General features: G+C 39.7%; 1 protein-coding gene and 1 pseudogene across 3 annotated transcripts in view; one reads left to right on the top strand and one right to left on the bottom strand.

Annotated features, from left to right (window-relative positions):
- Positions 1-5,094: 5,094 nt before the first annotated feature.
- The window catches only part of LOC150039928 (phosphatidylinositol 3,4,5-trisphosphate 3-phosphatase TPTE2-like), a 49,036-nt gene continuing 38,727 nt past the window's right edge, over positions 5,095-15,403 (top strand). Inside the window, exons 1-4 of one of the 3 annotated variants that reach the window (XM_090327496.1) lie at positions 5,095-5,150; positions 11,118-11,171; positions 12,410-12,460; positions 14,294-14,455. The gene's annotated coding sequence lies outside the window, so the exon portion shown is untranslated. Of the gene's footprint in view, positions 5,151-10,421; positions 10,441-11,117; positions 11,172-12,409; positions 12,461-14,293; positions 14,456-15,403 lie in introns of those variants that run through there. The other 2 variants (XM_090327497.1, XM_090327499.1) reach the window with 2 other exon arrangements.
- On the bottom strand, positions 6,480-7,290 carry LOC150039930 (destrin pseudogene; annotated as a pseudogene).

Here is a 15,403-nt window from a genome sequence, read left to right as displayed (position 1 = left end):
TTGTAGAGAGCAGTGAAGGGAAACGCCTAAAACCCCCCACATTGCCAGTGTATGAGATCCTACTACAACTGGTTGTGTTCCTTTGGTCTGATGGCAAAGACACAGAATCCTATGCATTTATTTCCTGCCATAACAATTTCTTCACAGGTGAAGAAATACAAGTGTCAGATCGAAGTGGCTACATGTTTGTTCGGTCCTTTCCATATTCTGTTGGCTATGTCCAGTTCTTTGATGGTTATAGACTTTCTGTAGGCCTAGATCTTAAATTATACATATTATTTTCATTGTGCATTAATGCCAACTTTTCAAAACTGTGGTTGTAAGGTTTGTGACAGTGCGAGTACTTTATGGGCACCATTTCGATTGGATAGACAGATGGCTCCACAGCATTATGTCAAGCTCCTTATTGCTCACATCTGTGAATACAGGGTTTGTGAATAAATTTATGTTTACAATGAAAGAGGTAGGAGACAGAGAGAGAGAGATCTATCATGTCCACACGTGTGTGGCAGAGTGGCAATACTCTGATACTATGGCTTCAAGTCAGGGCTCCAGGAATATTTTACTTTCTTGTTTATCACTGTATCTCTTCTTCCTCATTCACACATGCAATGCATTTTGCTCATTCAGTGGAGATGGACTTCTGCCAGAAGGAATACTGTGCAAGGCTTCATATTGCTATCCTCTGCTGTTCACCCCCACTGTAGACAGAATCACACCTGTGAACCCAAGTCTACACATCCATCTACCATTCTGGTGAAATCCTAAGGGGAAGTGTCATTGAACAGGCAAGCCTAGGTAGGAGGGATCACCATGCCATCACCATAGGAGGTGCAAGGACAGGGCTCTGAGTTCAGAGTTCAGTACTGGAGAGAAGTTTTGGCAGCGACAGAAGAGATAGAGGCATAGTACATTTGACAGAGCATCTGTGTAGCATGCACAAGATATAGTTTTCTAACCTAATATTGTTATAAATACAACATTCCTTCCCACATTGTCCTACTTAGTTTTTATATGTTTCAATTTGTCCACAGCAAAGACAGCAACTTAACCACGGCTGTTGTTCATTCAAACGAAGACATCAGTACTGCGTGAGTTAATTTTTTTTTATTTTGGGGATCATGTATAGAGTGCTTACACTTATTTTCCCCAGATAGTAGGTGAATTTCTTCTCACACATTGATACGCCTGTTTATGTTTTCATCCCATTTCCCTTCCCCTAGACCTTTCCAATCAACTTGCTTTATCCCCTCCCTCTCCTATTTCAAATAAACATATGTAATATTCCAGGTAACTTTTCAGATACAATAACAATATGAGATTAACAATTAAGGGGGAAAAGGAAAAGAGAAATAACATACTACATTAAGAACAACAATCACACAAGTTAAAGCTCTTGTTTCTGTATTCTAGAGTTTTTTTTCATTTACTGTAAGTTGATTCATTTTTCATCTAATTGATAAATCATTTTGGAAAATGATGGCGTTTCAGAGCACACAGGACTGCCTGTTCATATCACACAAAATCTTGACATGTTTTCAAACTAAGTAGAAAATGATAGAGCAGATCAAAAGACAGTGGTTCTTGGTGTGCTGTGAAGACAAATCCTAGCACCCAAAACCCTTAGATTACCATTTCTCATTATAGGCCCAAATTGTCACCATACCATGAGCAAAGGAGTAGCAAGGACAGGGCTCTGGGGTGAGATCTCAGTAGTGGCAGGAGTGGCAGGGACAAAAATGGTAGAGATGAAGCTCTGTTGGCAGCATTTTTGTGTTGCATTCATAAGACCTTAGTTTCCTAACTTAGTGTTCTGGAAAAAAATGCATGATTAATTCCCACATTTTCCCAGTTAATTATTGTGTGTTTTTAATATGTCCACAGTGAGGATAGTGGCTTAAGAGCTGTTATAGTTCATTCCAATGAAGACATCAGTAGTTGGTGAGTTGATTTTTTTGTCATGTAAGTGATAACTCGTTTTGCACAATGATATCTTCAGGGTACACAAGCACTGCTTATCAATATTGAATGTAATCATGATGTGTTTTGAAACTCAATAGAAATGATAGAACCTGTCCAAAGACACTCGCTCATGGTGTGCTATGAAGGCAACGACTAGCACCCAAATTCTTAGATTATCACGGTGCCTGTCAGCTACTCCGAATGTGGCAAGGGACCTGGGAATCCTTTGCTGAAACCAAAAAGTAGGCCTAGCACCAGTAGCTAAGAGGTGATCCTTCCTTCTTTTGAATGCTTAAACCCTGAAAGGCCCACATTCATACTGAAGGGGAGCCTTACTTCTAGACTGCTTTTTCTTATTCCTATCTGAAGAGCAGGAGCAGCAGCAGGGAATATTAGATGATAATTAGATGATATGTAAGTCTTGAGTTCTTCTGAAGTGAGTTGAATGCGAACAAGAAGTCATTATCTATTAGAGTAGGTAGATTTGTTGGGTTATGGTATACTTTTCTTTCTCCCTCTCTCTCACTTTTTTTTTTTATTTTTTATTTTGGTAATCCATTGGCTTGAACTGGGTGCTGTCCCTAAGTTCTTCAGCTCAAGGCTATTAGTGCTCTACCGCTTGTGCCACAGCGCCACCTTGGGTTTTCTGGTGGTAAATTGGACATAAGAGTCATGGATTTTCATGGCTGGGTTGGCTTTGAACCATGGTGCTCAGATCTCAGCCCCTGAGAGATTTGTGGATCACTTTCTTTTCTAATACCATTGAAGCGTTGGAGAAAGACTCAGTCATGACAATATGCTTCAAGTACATTGTTAACATTAGTAACATATTCCTCTAGAAAACATGACGTTTCCAACTTGTGAGTCTGTAATTGATTGGACCAAAGGAGCAGATCCGATGTGCAGAAAAGTAAAAGAAACAAAAATAGAGGCTACTGAGTCTGCACAGAACTGCATGTATAAGATCAAGATCATGCATGCATCCCTGATAGTTCAGAGCTCTGTCATTGTGAAATTAGTGTCTACAATGGCACTGTGTCTTGCTCTGCCACCATGCAAGACTTGTTCTTATCCAAGTCTGTTACACACTGAAAAGGCTCGACCTCGTGCCACACATAGTATTCGAGCAAGGTAGATATTTATAATGATGGCAATAAAAAGTTGGCACAAGGAGTGGAGAACCTGGAACTTAACTAGGAAGAAAGAGGAAATTTGGACTGAGAAAACAGAGGGCCATTAGGGAGAAAACACAAAAAGCTAAGAGCACTGCTTTCACTTAGTTGTAAGTCACGAACATAAAGATTTTGTTCTATCTAATCGTCTCAGATTAAATTTTTCCCTTCCCCTAATACTCACACTTATTTGCATAGAAAAGTGGTTGATAAGTTTCAAAGTGATGGATTGACATGGGAATAAATGTTCAATAGAGGGACTACACAAAAGTTCCTTGCTCCAAGTCACTCTGATGATTTCCCCAGCATGTGAATGGAGGACACTGAAGTTTTCAGATCAGAAATGAGTCTGTAGCTACTTTTTCTCATCTAACTGTAGTTACTTGGAAAAACTGGAGGTTTTGATTAGATGTGAGGAAGGTCATGGATAGTCGACGAGCCCGCCTTCCCCTTAGTGATTTGAGGCCAAATTTCTTTGGTGGCTTGGTGAGTAATGTGGTTGTTTTCTCTTTTGGAGATGACCTTGCACCTGTCCTCCTTAATGACACACTGATCTAGAAACACACTCACTCCCAGAATGCCAGTCATGCTAACTGTCATTTTTGTGTCATCAAGTGTATTTCTTCATGGTCTGAAACTATAAGGTTGCATTTATTTCAAATCAACGTGAGAAGAGAACCAGTTATAGGGAAAAAACAGTGCATGAATGCAGGACCTGCATCAGAATTTGACCCAGAATTTGAACTCCTCCGTATTCATGTGATATGTGACCATAGGTGTTTTTGTTACTTTAGCACAACTGCACATGATCCTTGTCCAGCACCTGATGATGGCGATGTGACAGAAAGGTAAGATATAAACCAAGACAAGTGTAGAAGTGGAAGTTTATGTTCATATTATATATATATATATATATATATGTACAGACACATGTACTCATAAGTATGCACATACACATGGCTGGAGCTGAGCACTTGGACACAAAGAAACACCAACACCATGAAAGGACTGGTGGCAGGCGTGATGCAGCACATGGCAGAAAGTAAAGATCCTGTGTTGGAACACCACTGCTGCTAGGAAAATGAAAGAAGCATACATCAGGAAGGGTCAGCCTGTCACACATGCCTCTCACATGGCTGTGTGGTGAGTGGAAGTTGGATGTGATCTCATTTAGAGGCCTGCTTGGGAAGGCACTTATCTCAAGCCGTATCATTTTTATTCTAATTAAATGGTGACCCAATTCACTTATCTTCTGATTTTAGCTACTAATATGTATGGTGTCATATGAAGTAGCAATATGACATGAGCAGTGAAAATCGATTGGTTCATATGTAATCAGTTTTTTGACTGAAAGTTTATGCTAAAAAAGAATCCTTTGTGGAGCAAAGTCGAGGATCACACATAAGCTCTTCTTTAACCAGTCCTAGGTCATCTTGTGAGCCTGTCTGCCTAATTCCACATTATGGTGAGAGTTTTATGAATATGACGACACTTTTTCTTCCTATGGCATTTTGTCATCAGAGTCATGTAGTTTGGTTTCTCTTCAGATTGTATAAATCTTTCACTTTTTAATAAAGATACTTTTATAATGCTATTTTCTGAGGTCCTCATTGCTAGCCTATAAAGTCCTATTGTAGTAAAAATAAGAAGTTCAACAATACATCTTTCGGCATTTTGCTGCTGCTGTTAATCCATGGTCTCAAGGTACTCTGAGCTCTCCTGGAATGATTTTTCTTCTCCTGCGTTCAGTGTGCATTGATTACAGGCATGCAGAACTATAACCAGGTTGAAATCTTCTGTCTTCACAGGCCTGATATGATCAATTAGAATCATTTTCTAGAACAGATGACATGGTAGATTGCTACGTGTAAAGTTTAGAAGATCAGCTTGCTAGTTAAACATTAATTATAACTAACTTGACCCAAGCTGATGGTTTCTTTTGCATTCCTTTTTATTCTTTAGCAAAACTGAAGTAGAAACCAAAAGAGTACCTACAAGTGGATTACCAATTAAAATGTAAGATAGAAAGTACAGTGTGTGTGTGTGTGTGTGTGTGTGTGTGTGTGTGTGTGTGTGTGTGTGTAAAGAAGCAAACATGGAGATCACTGTATTGGCATCCAAGTGTCCATAGATTTCTTTCAACACTGTTCTTAAAGTCTTCTCACAATTAAGATTTTTTTAAAGAATTATTCTTTATTTTTCAAAGAATTTTATTTTGAAAAGGTATACAGACTTGTTTATTTGCCTCATATTCAGAACAAAAAGAGCAAGGGCCCCACCCACTGATGCTGGCTGAGATGGAAGTGTAGCATTCCTGCCATTCTTACTGGCCCACAGCAATGGGAGAAAAGCCTGCTGTCAGGAGCTATAGCTCCTTAGTGTTCTGAGGCAGGTAGTGGCATAGGCTTTCTCATGTTTTCTGGGGTTCCGTGTCTTCACACTTGGTTATTTTTAAATTAGCTGCACTGCTCCAGAAGCAATTAGAGGAACAATACTGGATCAAGTGTTGGGAGTCCTCATCCAATCCATCTGCTCATCTTATTCGGGTTCTACCAATCTATTTTATTGCTGTTCTTTTACTCTCAGAAACACATATGAGTCTGGATCTAGTTTGGTAACTGCCCTCTAGAGGTCCACCTTCTGTAAGTTGGGAGGCATGTGCTTTAAGGTGACATTTTTAAGATGTGTCCTTGTGAGCCATGTGCTCTTTGGTGAAGGGAAATTCCTCTGGAGAAAGGCTGCAAGGTTCCCCTTCAGGATCCTGTCTTCTCCTTCTCTAGAATGTGAGGGAAAAACTTCTCTATCATTGTGAGTCAATACTGCAAGCAGCTGCTAAGGACATAATGGCTTCTCTCCATCTCCATTTGACGTATACTAACCTTCAGATCTCCCTTTTTGGCTCTTTTGAGATTTTCTTCCATGTGATCCAGCTGTTCTGTGACACATTCTACAATTTCACACTTGCTTTCCAGAAGTTCAGGAGCAAATTTTGCATCCTCCAGGCCTGCTCCAGCCTTTCAATAAGCTCTGCAAGAGTTAGGACCACCTCCTCACTGAGTCTTGCCCTATGAAATCCAGTTCCTCTGTCATCTTCTCTGAAACCAGGAACCTCACCTCCCGCCATCCAACTCCCGCACTCCTGCACCAAGATTTTGTTTTTAACTTTAGACTCTAGATATATTTATGGCTATTTTCCCCATATATTTATATATCTTAGTTTACTCTAGAAGATGACAAGACAGCTTTCCCCCAGTAAAACCCTGTCCTAGGTAAATTTGCTTTACTTAGGTAGCAAGAGGATAACATTAAACATGGAAGCTTTAATTTGTGGCACTGAATGATGGCCTAAACAGGGCACCCTTCAGAAGGTACAATTAATGACCCACCTAGCTTTTCAGCAATACAAGCATGTTGAGGTCTTCCAGCCCATTTGTTTGACATTCGTGCTTTATGCCTTGAAGCTTCTTTGTAATGGCATGGAGTTCACACAGATCATTTGACTTTTTTTGCTCCCACAAAAATATCAACTCTTCTAGAATTTGTGGTTTCAAAGCTTGCATCATACAAAGCATAGTGACAACCTGTTTCATGAAGCACTCCCCCAAAATGCTTGAAAGGATCAGTTATGGTAACACCAACATCTCCATCCAAAATTACTTTGCCTTCTTCAACAATGATGTAAGTTTTGTCTGCAATGAGACAAAAAAGGACAACCTTCTTCCTTTTCTTGCTTTATTCTGGTGTGGAGAATTTTTAAACTTCCATGTCATAGAAAATGTGACACACTTCAGCAACTTGCACTCTAGAGGCCATCTTGGCTGGGGTGGTCACAGGGACTGGAAGGGCTGGGAAGGGAGACGGCCAGTGTCTAGACTTCAGAGCATTTTCCTCACTGAAGCGGGCATTAAGATCTTTACAGACTATTCCTCTGTCTTTGGTTTGAGATAGGATATATGTAGCAAGTCATTTAAGTGTCTAGCATGGGCAAGTTCTTGGGTCCAATCCCCATTACAATGCAAGAGAAAGACAATTGGACAAAGGGAAGACATAAAAGATGAAGACACAGAAGAAAAAGAGTAGGGGGAGAAAGTGGCAGGAAGAGGAGAAGAAGGGGGAGGAGGGCAGGGGGGAGTGATTTTCTTATTGAGGGAATCATCATTCCTACATTTGTCACTTAGATACTTCATGTGGACTCTCTCAGGGAGATTAAAGTTCTCTTAAGTTTTACAAAGCAGTTTTATTTGGAGGTAATAGGATGTAGGAGGCTCCACTGTTTTCTGAAGACTCTTTAGCAGAAAACAATGAAACTAAAATCCTAGAAGTATTCATTATCCTGCCAGAGTGCTTCTGCTATGGTGCGTCTACCAAGTGAAGTGAGGGCCACAATTCTAATCCCAAGGATCGAGCTCCTGCCTCAGGACTGTGGTTTCTGAATCCTATCTGAGACAGAAGCTTCAAGATGATGCTGAAGAATGGATGAGATGAAGGAATCAGCAAACTGGGTGGATTGAGGGCATTTACACCTCCAAACTGCAGCTGATTAAAAAGACAAATCAATGTTGTCACTGACATTTGATTTGATTGTGAATGCCACAGCTCAAGTCTTGAGTCATCTCACTTTACAGTTAATATATTTCATTAAAAAATTATCAAGTATCACTGGGTGCCATTGGCTGACCCCTGCAATCCTAGCTATTCAGGAGGCTGAGATTTGAGGACTGCAGTTCAAAGTCACCAAAGCACAAAACTCCAGGAGCCTCTAATTAATCATCAGAAAACTGGAAGTGCAGCTATGGCTCCAGGAACATAGCACAAGCTTTGAGCTGAAGACTTCTGGGAGAGCAGCCAAGCCCTGAGTATAAGACTCTGGACCAACGCCCGCCGCATTCTCCCCAAAAATCAAGTATCAAGCCAGGTGAAGGAAAAAGAAAGAAAGAAAAAAGACAGATAGAGAGAGACAGATAGAGACAGACAGAGAGACAGAGACAGAGAGATGGAGAAAGGGAGGGAAGAAGGAAGGATGGAAGGAAGGGAGTGAAACTAAGAAAGAAAGGAAATAAAAGAAAAAAATAAACAACTGGTCTGAGTGGGTGGTCTACTATTAGATTGCCTATCTAGCACACAGGAAACCCTAGGTTTGATTCCTAGGTACTACATGCACATAGAAAAATTCAGAAGTGCTGCTATAGTGGTAGGTTGTGATAGAGGGATAGATTGCAACAGCTCAAGGACAGTGCCTACACCCTGAGTTCAAGACCCAGGACTAGAAGGACAAAACGAACTAAACAAAGCAAAACAGCCGAAAAACTCAATGTTCAGTGTTTCATCTCTGTGAAGACATATCAAGACTTTATAGGGCTGTGAGAGAAGCTCCATCAGGAATGATGAAGGAACTTGTGAAGGCCTGGGGCACCCACCTAACATAGAGACAACACTACCTGAGAGGGAAGAGCACTTGTAGGATTCTTAGCTTCACTGAACTTTCTGAAGTCACCTCTGCTTCCTGCCTACCACTACCTCATGCTGTTCCAAATGCGATTGTCTTTATGTAGCCACCGCAAGAAGAGTCTTATATCTAAACAAATGATAAATTCCAGGAGACAGGAGACTCACCTAAGAATTCTCCATGTGTGTGTTTTTATACATATATATATATATATATATATATATATATTGGCACTGCTTTGCTGAAATTATGGAATCATGTATACTATGTACCTCATGAATACTATACACCTGGTACTTTTTACCTCAGTCAAGGTAGACGACACAGATTCTGGGCAATGGTGTCTCATGCCTGTAATGGTCAGTACTGTTGAGATCTCATGAAGACCATGGTTCAAAGACAGCATAGGCAGGAAATGTATGAGATTGTGATTTCCATTTAACTTGCAAAAAGCTGAAAGTATGGCTCAAGTGGTAGAGTACCAGAATTGATAGAGAAACCTAAGGAAGAGCAACCAATCCCTAAGATGAAGCCCTAGTAGTTTCAGCACAAAAATATCCCAAAAAGAAGTTCACCTCCTTAGCAAAGACAAGTACAGGCTGAAGTGAAAGGATGGAAAAAGGTATTCCCAGAATGGAGCTGAAAAGGAAGAAAATGAAAATGTATTTCTATGTAACAAAGAAAACTTGAAAATAATACAAGATGAAAGTGACTTCATGTGGCTAAAGATACTGCAATGATTAGCAACAAAAAGGCAGCTAAGCCTCAATGCACCCAATTTCACACAACAGACACCGCTGCACATAAATGAGAAGATGGATCCCAACCATGTTAGATCCTCTCCATAGAATCCACAACCGATTCAACTGATGACATATAGCCAATGGAAGCACATATCTGCCTATTATTCCACTCAACAGTCACAGAATAAGTATCATCCCAGCACTCCCCAAGCTTTCTCCAAAGGAAATATTTACAGCACAAAGGCAGAATTGTTCTTTTCTTCTCTATTAAAATGTAATTATACAAATGGTTTTCTTTGTAGAGTATAAAGTAAGTCTTAATAGATACACATAAGAAATGATTGGGGGAGCTCTGTTTAGTCTTTTGAAGAAATGCCATACTGCTTTCCATAGTGGTTGAACGAATTTGAACTCCCACCAACAGTGGAGTAATGATCCCTCCTGTCCACATCCTCTCCAGCATCTGTTGTTATTAGATTTCTCAATCACGGCCATTCTAACTGGAATGAGGTGGAACCTTAGAGTTGTTTTGATTTGCATTTCTTTTATGGCCAGAGATGTCGAGCATTTCTTCATGTGTCCATAGGCCATTCATATTTCTTCTTCAGAGAAGACTCTTAAGTCTTTGGTTCGTCGGTTTACTAGATGGTTGTTTCTTTGTAGATTAGTTTTGAAATGATTCATTTTTTTGAGCTGTTGATACATTTTAGATATGAGGCCTTTGTCTGTTGCATGGTTAGTGAAGATCTTCTCCCACTCTGTAGGTTGTCTAGTTAATTTTCTAGCTATGTCCTTTGCCATACAGAAGCTCTGCAGTTTAACGCAGTCCTACTTATCTAGACATAGAGCTCCCCTATGATCCAGCAATTCCACTACTTGGCATCTACCCAATCGTCCAGAAACAAGGACATACTAAAGTCACTAGCACAACGATGTTCATTGCAGCACTAGTTACCATAGCAAAGAATGGAACCAACCCAGATGCCCCTCAGTTGATGAGTGGATCAACAAGATGTGGTATTTATACACAATGGAATTCTATGCTGCTGTCAGGAAGAACAACATCGCCCCATTTGGAAGGAAATGGAAACACTTAGAAAAAATCATATTAAGTGAAGTAAGTCAGACTCAAAGGAGCATAGGCTCTATGGTGTCCCTCATTTGTCATAATCAGTAGAAACCTTGAGCTCCCCTAGCAGAGATATACAATAGAACAAAACCTAGATACATAAGCCCATGTCGTATGACACTAAATGAAAGGACCTCCAGGATATAGAAACAAAAGCCATATAATGAGTGATTGTTGTCCTTAATGTACTGTTATCTCTCATCTCTTTTGCCGTCCCTTGGTTATCTCATATTGTTACAGTATTTCACCTTGTTATCTGATATATTGTATATACATATATTTGGTTATTTGAAAACAGATAGGGAAGGGGGGAAAACAAGATAATGTTCCGGGGGGAGGGGAGGGAAATGGGGACCAAGACATGAGAAAGGGTATCAATGTATGTGAAGTGATGCACCTTCAATCTGGTGAATATAATGTAACCCTTCCATTAATTACAAAACATATATGGGAAAAAAGAAATGATTGTATTACTGCATGCTCTCATCCCATGATGGAATTCCAGTAGAAATAGACAGCTAGATAAACTACAGAATATATTGAAATACATAGAAGTAGAACAAAACATTTTTGAACGGTTGGTTGATGGTTATTGGAGAAATATGGGGGGATATGTAATCAAGTCTAGAAGATACCTGACAATGTGCTTTGTTTTCATCCTGTAGCGATATCTTGTCTGATACCACAACAAAACGTGATGAACTTAACAACAATGAAGGGTATGTTCTGAACCTATATGCACCACTCACCTAGGTATACTTATAGATATTAACATGAATGTAGGTACAGACACACATGAAAGTATAGTCAAAGAAAGGAAAGTGATTTAGATTAGAGAACTTTCTTGGAAGTATTGATGACAATACAGGATTTTTGATATTTTTCTAAGATGCATTGGATGTAATATCTGCAGCTACCTTTCTAAAACCTTAGCTGTCTTAAGAATAAATATCAAGAATTCTTCTTATTCCTAATCTATTGTAGTGGCGAAAGCCAATTCAGTGTTTTGATGGAAGCCCCAGCAGGGTAAGAAACTACTCTGCAGGTGCTCCATTATTTCCAGCTAGAGGATACAACACCAGCATTGATCCTCCTCCTCCTACACCACCACCTCCTCCTCCTCTTCCTCCTTCTTCTTCCTCTTTCTCTCTCTCTCTTTCCCTCCCTCCCTACCTCCCTCCCTTCCCCCCTCTCTCTCCCCCCTCCCTCCCTCCCGCCTCTCTCTCTCCCTCCCTCCCCCCCTCTCTCTCTCAGAATGAGAAAAGACTAGTCCTTAGGGAAGTTTTAATTTGAAATATGTTTTCCTATAATGGCTCACCTCCAAGGTGTATTTCAAGCCTTAAACAAAATTCTGCCCAACTACGTGTCAGATGTCTATATCAAGAGATGATGATGAAGACACGAGAATCTTTTTGGGCCCGTGTTTATCCCCGATGTATCTCATTTCATTGCTCTGGGAATTGGGTTGGCCAATATATAATGACTTGACTAGGTTTCCAGTTGTTCATGGAGAACTGACAGCTGAGGACAGGCCCCTCATATCGTATGTGCTTTATTTAGTGGATGAAAAGTCTCTTACCATCAAGTCAGGGTTAGAATTTTATGTGAAAGGTAAATATTACACTAAAGATTCAAAACTTGGTGTATGGTATATGTATGTTTGTTTCCTCATATATTCTGGATGTGAAGGTGAAAAACTCATGAAACATAAATGTAAATATTTTAGTTGTTTATTAAAAGCATTTCATTATAAAACTGGTGTAGAATATCCCTTTAAATTGATATTATACAGGACTTTGGTTTTGGTTAATCTTGTACAATGCATGTACTTTTGTTTGGATTTGCACCAAAGTTTCGGTTCCTAAGACCAACAGATTACTCTTTTCCTAAAAAGGTAAAAAAGCCATATCAAGAGAGACAAAATGTGACTGATTTTATTTTTATTCACATTTTACAGCAACCACATGAAGAAAATTGCAAATAAAATTCTACTGTCTCTATCATTCAGGTGGGTAAGACTAGAAATACAAGCAATGAAGTATGTATATAAAATATAACATCAATATTTGAAGTGAAAAGAATCTAAGAAAGTCCAAACTGAGCAACAAGAGTTTCTACTGTTAAGATGTTGAAAAATAACCCGTGTGTGCCTTCATACTATAATCCAATTGATCTTGGAAAATTGTCTTAAGCTGGTCTTATAACTCAGAAGAAAATGGCATTTAAGCAAGTCTATGTAATGACATATGGCTATGTGTTTTTCTACTCATGAAAGTAAGTAAATATAAGTTGGGTGCTGGTGGCTCACATCTCTAATCCAGGCTGAAAGCTGAGGATTACCACTGGAAGCCAGCTTGGACAGGAAAGTTCTTGAGATTCTTATCTCAAATAAATGACCCAGAAAAAGCCAGAAGTGGCATTTTGGCTCAAGTGAGTTTGCTAGTCTTGAGCAAAAGCAGCTCAGGGACAGCACCTAGAGTACAAGGCTCAGGAATGGAAAAGGAAGAAGGAAAGACAGAAATACTGGAAGAATGAGAGGAGGGGTGTGAGGGAGAGGGAGAGGGAGATTGAGAGGGGGAGGGTGTGGGAGAGGGACAGGGAGTGCAAGGAAGGAAGGAGGGAAGCAAGGAAGGAAGGAAAGTAGGAAAGAAGGAAAGAGGGAAAAGTATGGAGGGAGTGAGGAAAGAAGGAAAGCAAAAATAAAGGAAAGAATAACAACGAAGTGTTAAACTTTTGGAAGTATAGGTTGTATTCTAATAACTCCCTTATTTATGTGATTCCTCCATTCTGGAAACACGTTCCTTAGGCTTCCACTCTACATATGAGAATAATTTTATACTGTGCCTTAGAGTACATAAAAATTAATAGTATTTTCATTTGAGTTTCAGTTTTAAAGACTTTGAAATCTTCTCAATTCATCGTCATAACGACATAAACGATACAATCAACCAATGGGTAGTTCGTTTAAAATATGTGACAGAAAATTCCATAAATATGTATGGAATTGAATTCTTTTTCATGTGTCCATAGCTGCGCAAGGAGTACCCCCAAATAAATAATCATATACATGTTAAAATCCTCAATAAAAATCTTAGGATCCAAGTGGGCATTAGTCATTTTAGGGCCTCATGCTTCCTGGACAGGCATTTTACTGACTGAACTAGACTTCTAGCCCTTCCTACTTTCTTATTTCTGAGATAAGGTTTGGCCTTTTTCTCTGACTGGCCTGGACTTCAGTAGGAAGATTGAAGTTGCCTTACTGACCTGGCTGGGACAAGAGGCTCACATCATCACACCTAGCTTGTCTTGTTGAAGTGGGTTTGTGGAATTTCTTTGCTGGGGCTGGCCTTGACCTGGTATCCTCCTCAGTCTCATGAGTAGCTAATATCATAGCTATGAACCACCGCACACAGGCAGGTAGTCCTTCAAGCGCTTAGGTCAGTTATGCCTTCACTGAGCTTTAACAATTACAGTCTGACAAAGATTCAGATTGATGACTTTTTATGTGCTAAAAGAAACTGATAGATTCATCTTCAGAATTTATCAATATTTAAAGAGTTTATACTGACAGACTAGTCATTTCATTTCCATTTTTGTTCTAGCTTGCAGTTATTGTGTGGTTTCTACATACCCTCCAGTATACTGTTTAGGAGGGAATGTGGTTCACTATGCAGTGCTTCTATTGGATAAAAAACTGAACAATGTTTTTAGATAGGAATGCACTAATTCTTCATACCATTGGCCACTATAATCTTAAATAATGTCTTTTTAGCATCTGACATATAGTTTTAGGAATTGTTGAAATGTGGTGCCAAACTTTCATTGTCTTTATTTATTTTAGGATTTTGGCAATACTACTGATTTTTGTCGATCTTGGTCTAATGGCAACAGATATTATAGTTACAACCAGCAAACTACATATTCCATTAGAGTATAGAACACTTTCCCTTGTGATTGCTATATTTTTCCTTTTGGATGTTGTTCTACAAGTATTTCTGAAAGGGTAAGTTTTATTCTCTCTGAAGTCTAAATCTGAAGAACCCTACTGAGACTGGCTACTCCACCAAGTAGCTCAGGCTCACTATTTCCCTTAACTGTGTGCTTGAAACTCCCATTTATCTCCTTGATTTACACAAAATCACATTTATTTGCCAGTCCTGGTGCTTGAACTCAGGGCCTGAGCGCTGTCCTTGGACATTTCTCAAGGCTAAAGAACTACCACTTGAGCCACAGCACCACTCCCAGTGTTTTTCTATATATGTGGTGCCAAGGAATTGCACCAGGTTATTGGTGCATGATAGCAAGCATTCTACTAGGACAAACGCCCAGCCAAATTTTTTTCAGGATACTAAATTAATTAGAAGATCAATCCAAACAAATGTGTGCCTCTTGAAAAGCATTTTGAAGCCAAGGCCCAAACCCAGATTTTCATTGAGTAGCTTTAATTAGTTTTATATTGCTTGAGACACTCTCATGGAGTAGTTGAGAAAAGTCTTTGAACAGATAAAGCTTAAAGGGATTTACCAAAAGGGACCAGGTAATTAATATGTCAATGTGTATGTTAAGAAGGAGAAGTATGAGTGCCAGGAGTCTGTCCTAATGGTGGAATGCCTGCCAAGCATGCAGAAAGACCCAAGTTCAATTCCTCGGTTCCACATATAGAAAAAGCCAGATGTGGTGCTGTGGCACAAGTAGTAAATCTCTAACCTTGAGAAAGTCCAAGGACAGTGTTCAGGCCCTGAGTTGAAGCACCAAGACTTGAGAAAAAAAAAAGAAGGAGAATCTGGGCCCAGTGTCTCATGCCTGTAATCCTAGCTACTCAGGAAACTGAGATCTGTGAATCACAGTTCCAAGCCAGCCCAGGTGCTAAAGTCTGTGAGATTCCTATCTCCAGGTAACTACTAGAAAACCAGAAGTGTTTCTCTGGCTCAAGTGTTGCATGGTATCTTTG

This window comes from Megascapheus bottae, unplaced genomic scaffold (genome assembly GCF_031878675.1).
Source record: "Megascapheus bottae isolate mThoBot1 unplaced genomic scaffold, mThoBot2.hap1 HAP1_SCAFFOLD_43, whole genome shotgun sequence".
NCBI lineage: Eukaryota > Metazoa > Chordata > Mammalia > Rodentia > Geomyidae > Megascapheus > Megascapheus bottae.
Note: the sequence above shows the minus strand (reverse complement) of the source record. Positions and strands in the feature narration are given on the sequence as shown.